The 7,124-nt window shown below is 33.8% G+C and overlaps 1 long non-coding RNA gene across 1 annotated transcript; it reads right to left on the bottom strand.

Moving 5' to 3' along the window:
- On the bottom strand, positions 1,340–3,210 carry LOC108661711. The gene is made up of 3 exons (XR_001927484.1): positions 3,172–3,210; positions 2,516–2,639; positions 1,340–1,565 (listed from the first exon to the last, which is right to left on the bottom strand). It is a non-coding gene; the product is annotated as an uncharacterized LOC108661711 (long non-coding RNA).

The following is a 7,124-nucleotide window of genomic DNA, read 5'->3' as shown; positions in this document are numbered from 1 at the left end:
AGGTGAATATCCTTCCTCAATTACTATATTGCTAATCTATCTCTATCATTTTGAAGGATTCCAATACACATCAAGTCATTAAAACAGCTATTTCATAATCCATTTGAGTCATACAAAATAAAAGCCAACTCTTAACTCCTTTGTACAGATAACTACTACTATTTTCCCTTACACCTCATTTACTTATACTTAAAGTGATACGAACTTCAATGAAAATATTAAGTGTCTTTAGGATCCTCGTCGCCTTCATCTAGGCATATCGATGGATCTTCTTTCAGGTCCTCTTCTATCTCCTGGGATTTTCTCATATTTTTCCTTTTTTTTCTTTTTTTCTTTCTTTTTTTTTTTCAATCCAAGCTTGTTGCTACCTCTCAAATTCCTCCTTACTAACAGGTACAACACCTTTCTTACAACCAGGAGGAAAGTGTTAGACAACGGATACAGATACCTTCCTAAGACGATAATTACTGATAGTCTTTTTTTCCCATCTTATTTGTGTTCTTTTTCCTCGGATCGATCTCATTACGCACCAGTCTTGCGAGACTTTTTAAGCTCTTAAATAGTGGTTTACCTCTCTGGGGAACCGATCCACTCGAAAATCGAGTCGAGTTACTTGTTACGCTTTCACCGTCGAGCACATATCAGCTCGACTAGTGGAATCTAGCGATCCCTTACTAGTACTATAAGGGGTATTGGAACTACCATCCTTTCTAGTCATGGCGTGAGCAACTGACGCACTTCTACCTATACGCAACCAATTATTAATTACTCATCCATCTAGACATCATAAGAACAGGTAGGTTTCTAATGAAGTAAGGGCCCAGGTAGCCTCCCGTCCTTGACATGCATTGCACACCCACAATCCAAGGACAAGACTCTACACGGACTCCAACAACTCCGCTGACCACACAGGAATCCCTAGGATTTAACAAAATCTAGAGCTCTGATACCACCATTGCCACTAAAGGCGACTCCACTCGTAGAGGACAACCCTCTCTACAAGCAGCCTTTTCCTCCTTCAATAGTGACAACAAAGGGTACCTATTAGAGCACTCATAGGGGGCAACCTTCTCTATAAGCGCTTGGGCGGAGAGTCACGCTTCACCACTGTTCACATGCAAGAGTTCCCAAGGATTGGGTTAAACCCTTTGCTTTGATACCAACATTGTCACAGCCCAATTTCTAGGCCATGACCAGTGCAAGGGACCAATGGGCTCAGCCCACTAAGCCCAAGCAAGCCTACTTACATGATTTTATACGTTGATCCATCTTCCTTTAGAATCCAAAATTCATAATGCTTAATTACAATTCTTTTGAAAATAACTCGTAAAACCTAGTCATGTATTCATAATGGCACCATCAACCATTATATACATACATATAATTTGACTAGTGAATCTCAGCATTTCACAACAAGTAGTCATATACACATAATTAAAACTTAACCATCAGCAGAGTGACTATGGGCATGGTTGCTAACATTTAATGTCATGGTAAACCTACCAAGCAATGGATAGGAAGGAGCACCTTGTCCTAGGATCCAATCACCTTTGACTCAGGAATACCTAAAACATGAATTTGAAAACGGTGAGTATAAACCTAGTGAGTGAACAAGGAAGGGAATAAGCGACGTTAAGAAAAGTTTAGAAATCATGATGCACTTAAGTCAAAACACAATGCAATTTAATTTAACTCTTATTAAAACCCCTCATTTCTAACCCTTGGTTGTTCAATCACTCGATGATGAAGGATCCATGAACCACAAAAGTTGAAAAGTGAAAACTTTAGTAGAATTCAAACCAGTCAAGCATAATAGATTGACTCTCACCGTAGCGAAAAGGCATTCTCGCTGCAATAAAATTCTGGCCAGATAAAATTCAAGGCGCTTTCACTACCATCGGGAAAATTCCACTCATGCCACATTGCACATTAAATTGAACACATTGACAATACTCAAGTTTTCAACATTCAATGCAATCACATATTAAATCCAAACATCTCTATATAGCAAATATATATATATAAGTACATACACCACCATCACCTCACCCGGCTCATGTGCATCCCCCCATATCGTGCACATAACCGAACACCCCATCTCACCCAACTCATGTGCATCATTATCGGCACGTGCACTGCCCACTCCGCACATGCACAGTTGTAATTATCACGACATTGTTACTCAACCGGCATGTGCATTGCCCACTTAGCACAAGCACGGTTGCAATTATCACAACATTGTCATTCAACTGGCATGTGCACTGCCCACTCAGCACATGCACGGTTACAATTATCACACAATGGTACCATTTATGACATAGAATATATATATATCAACATTATACAAAAACATATGGATTCATCTTTTTACACATTCCACATTTCACAACATCAAACATTTTATCAAGGGCTTGTTCCCAGGAAATTTTAAAGCAAAAATCGATAAAATTTCCAAATGATTCATTGAAACACGTAAACATTTCTCCAAAAAATTTAGAAATGCAAGTTCACTCACCTTCCGAAAGCGGGATATTACTTCGCTATTTGATCGGAGGTGTCTTTGATTATTTTCACTGGCCGGTCACTCGTTGTTTATTCTGGCACACCACCACAGTACTCTAACCTTATCTTTGCACTTCCTAACAATAATACGAACTCAATATATTTAATTATATACATATAAGGGCAGCACTTCAATCAATTAATCCTTACTCAAATTTATATTTTTCATCCTTTCATGAAACTATCTTCAATTAACTCACATCTTAATACATTTTTTTCTAAAATTACTTATATCCATTACTTACGTAATTCCTTAGATTATATCACGGTAACTTATTTATAATGTCATGTGCCTACTTCAACCTTTCTAAATAATTTTCACCCAAATCCATCTTATATTTCCACGCGTAATCCACATATATGGCAGCAACAATCATTCTCACATTCACTCTATTATTTCCTAGTTTACATGCATCATTATCTATCGAACTTTCAATACTTTGTTTCTCAATCCTCCATCCACAATATTCCTTTTTCATTTCTTTCAAACAACATGCCATACAATCTTAATAATTTTCAACTAGCTTAGCCAAATAGATCCTTTCAACAGCCATAATTCCTCATAATATTCAACTAACCGTAGGCTTTAAAACATAGTGTTAAGCTTACCGTTTTTCTTTTCCACTTTGAGTCCTTCATGTACCCATGGGTTTATTGGCTTACATGTTACCAATTTTTCTCCAATCATGCCAATCTTTGCTGCCACAAGACATCTCTCTAAGTCACTAACTCATTTTCAAAGACTACTCAAGCCAAAAACAAGAATTCTTATCGTTCCTTGCTTGAATCACCAGAACCAAGCTTTTTTTCCTTTCTTTCTTTGTGTTTCTTCTTCTCCTAGGGTTTGAATATGCTGAAAATTAGGGTTAGAAGTTGTAACTTTGGTGCATAAGAAGTTGGGAGAAGAAAGAAGCAAGAAGAGAAAGGAAATGAGAAGAAACAAGGAACATCACATGAAAAAAATTTGATTCTCATGAACTTGACATGAAAATGGCGTTGAAAGCTTCAAGAAGGAGAAGAAATATCTTGCTGGAGGAGATAAGGATGGTTTTGGGCTAATAAAGATGAGAGTCAAAGCTTCCTTTGGAAGATTTGACCAAACTTTGTGTAAAATTACCATTTTGCACTCCAAGTTTCTTCCTTTTTTAATTTAGTCCTCCCAACACTGATTTAACTCAAATTTCCTTCTATTATCTTCTTCTATACATATACAAGTGAAGTATAAAGTTTGTACTCCAATGCGGTGTCCCCAAAATATTTAAAATATTTATGTACCCACTCTATCTTTACTTAACAAAAACACATGGCCCCATTAACATCATTTTTCTCCAAAATTTTCTCATTCCTCTTCTCCCCCACTTATATTGACCATATACTCCTTCTTCATGAAAAATTTTGATACTAAATAAAATATTAATATTTTGATATTATTTTATTTCAAAAATTTCTTCTTGTCTCCTTGGTACCCAAAATACCTTATTATGCCTCAATTGACTTCCGAATCACTTTTTATCTCATAATTTCTTCTCTAATAAAAATATTATTATTTTATTGTTATTTCCTCGCATGTGAAATATTTTATCCCAAACTATTCCTTTTGTCTTCCATCATTTTTAAACATTTTCATTAACTTCAATTGGCATCCGACAACCTTTATTAGTCACCATATCAAAGTATGGGGTATTACAATAATATCTATAGCATTCATTGCTTCATGTTGCTTTTGAAGATCTGGAGCTATCCTAGCTAACATCACACATGTGGCTTGATCGAGATCATCTATATAAACTCTATAGGCCTCATTTTCCTCATTTGTAGCATCATTGCTAGGTTCCTCAAGAACAGGATATTTAGGACATAAGCCTTTTTCTCTTGTTTCAAGACAATCTTGATATTGTGAAACTAGTCAATGAAATTTAGACCTGTCAACTTGCTTGCATTAAGTATGCTTCTAAGTGACAAACTATTCGCCATGATAGATTTATATCCTATATAAACAAACATATATGATTATTAGTCATTAACATAAATTATATAATCATAAGGACAAGGTTTTAGAATCTTATATGATTATTCTCAATATTTTATCAAAATAATAGCCCTCCTCTACTATTTCGAGAAATTTAACCTTTAAACTTCTTATCGAGCTAAGACCCTTTTCATCCCACCTTGACCATGAGTGACTCAACAATCCATAATGAAACTAATTAGGTAGGTAACTTAGCTTACTAATTGTATATTGTACAACTCCTAGATCAGTTAGGTGACAACGCCTTGTCTGAATGTGTCATATACATTTTCTCTAACGATGCCTCTAATACTATGCAGTGATGTGTGACACATCCGAACAAGATGGCACTAGTTGAGTAAGACTCACCAATAGCTCAAACGTACTCGTGTAAAAGTTTGGCCTTTAGTGACTTAACAAGCCTCTAATTAAAAAAGCAGCCTGGTTATTTTGTTACATGGTGGAAGACAACTTTTTGACTTAATATATTAATGAGGGATTTTTAATTATTAATTCATTAATTAAGGTCTCATTGATTTGACGTTGTTAACTTACATAGCATTTATTGCGTTTCACATATATCATATATATATACTGAAAAATAAATCTATCTCATGCCAACTACTATGATGATTATGGACTTTACTAATTTTAATTTCCTCGAGCCACTAAGGAAATTAGTTGATCAATTTCCTAGCAGATTTTACACAAACATCATCTTCAAGCTTTGTTTGTAATCTCCTTGAATCTCCATGGTGCCTTTTGATCTCTGTTGTTGATTTCTCATGCAAGTGCACATATCGTTAACAAGTAGTATAATAACGAATAGAGTATCGTTCCCATGGATAATTGTTTTAATTCCTACTATTAACTACTAAAATTAACACCCTAATTTTATTCAAACAGCCAAATTTTAAAATTATTAAAAAGAAAAATTAAAACTACTACATTGAAACTTCAATCAACTACCAGACCTAAGATTATGATATCCCTTAGTACTTCATCTGATTATTGTCTCTCTCTCTTAACTCAATTTAATAGATTAAGTTGCTAACCTAGAGTCCTAAATTATTTACAAGTTTCATCGAGTTTCTCATAAAAATACCTCTCCCAATTAGTTTACTATATGTCTATGCAAATTAAATTAAAGAAAGATTCATTAAGTTTGTACTCTAATCCTGGCTACATATGGATTATAAGTGTATCTCTACCCCATATGCAAATCAAACCACCTAACCAACTAAGTGTATATGATCATATGCTATTCTATTTAAGGTCTACCTAAATCTTCTTCATCAAGCTTTAACATAGGTTTCCAATTCAATCTAATTGGTGATCAGGCAATTAGAAGTATTAAGAACAGAATAAAACAAACAACCTAAATCTATCAAACATAATCAAAAGAGAGATAAATAATTCAGACTACATAATGAGTTCAATCATAACTTTAGATAAAAAATTTAGTTCCCCATTAAGTCATACATCATCATTGAAAAAAGTTTAAACAATAAAAACAAACAAAGAAAATAAAAAAATAATAAAAAAGATAAAACTCAAGAATTATAATCTTGATCTTCCAAGTCTTTTTAAATTCTTCAAAATCTTCTCAACTTCAATGACTTTGTAGCTTGACTCTTAACTTTCAATCTGATGTTTCTCCCTTTTTTCAAGTACTTCGAAAAGTTGTTTTTATAGGCTTTGAAGTTAGGCCAAGTTGGGTGGAGAAAGAAGTCAATTTCAGCTGGGATTTCCTCATCAGACTATGTGAGTCGCAACTTTGCCCAATTATTAACAAAAATCGTAATTACTTTAGGACTGTTGCAGGGTGTCAAATTCGACAAGATTTTTAACCATCTTTCATGCCAAACTGGGTGAAGTGGTAAACATGAAAGTAGTATCTTTTTCTCTTATATTTCCAATGGTCAAACAATTGCTTCATTTCGAGCTTTGTAGAGAGAGTTATGGCAAAAATACCAAAACATGTTTAGTGGAAGTCTTCACCTTGAAATTGCTTTCCTTCTTTCACTAAAATTTTTCTTTTATCAAATACCTACAAAAGCACAAATAAATTAATAACAACCTATCTTAACCACATTAACACAAAATTAAGCATAAAATTAACCATGATTATATTAACTCACATAAAATAACTTATTTAAAATAATTAAATAAAATCTACTAATTTCTGTGCATTACTATAAGAACTAAGCTAAATTACTATCAAAATTAAACTCAAATAACTCTATATCATAGAATTATCACACCCCCAAACTTAATATTTTGCTAGTCCTTGAGCAAAACATAGAAAAGAAACTAACTTACGAAAATCAAATTCAATTAAAGAAAACTAAAATAAATATAGTTACTATTACTACCACTACTACTCCTATTATTACTATTACTTCTAGAGATAAGTGCACCAACTCAATGATTCCTTATAATTTCCTCAAAAGTATGTCTATCAATCATTAAACAAACGAAAAATATAGGCTTCATTCAAATTCATGTTTCAATTCTGATGCAAGCACATTCTCGAATGGATTTTCGTGTGTGT

The sequence above is a fragment of the Theobroma cacao genome, chromosome 4, assembly GCF_000208745.1.
Source record: "Theobroma cacao cultivar B97-61/B2 chromosome 4, Criollo_cocoa_genome_V2, whole genome shotgun sequence".
Taxonomy (NCBI): domain Eukaryota; kingdom Viridiplantae; phylum Streptophyta; class Magnoliopsida; order Malvales; family Malvaceae; genus Theobroma; species Theobroma cacao.
Note: the sequence above shows the minus strand (reverse complement) of the source record. Positions and strands in the feature narration are given on the sequence as shown.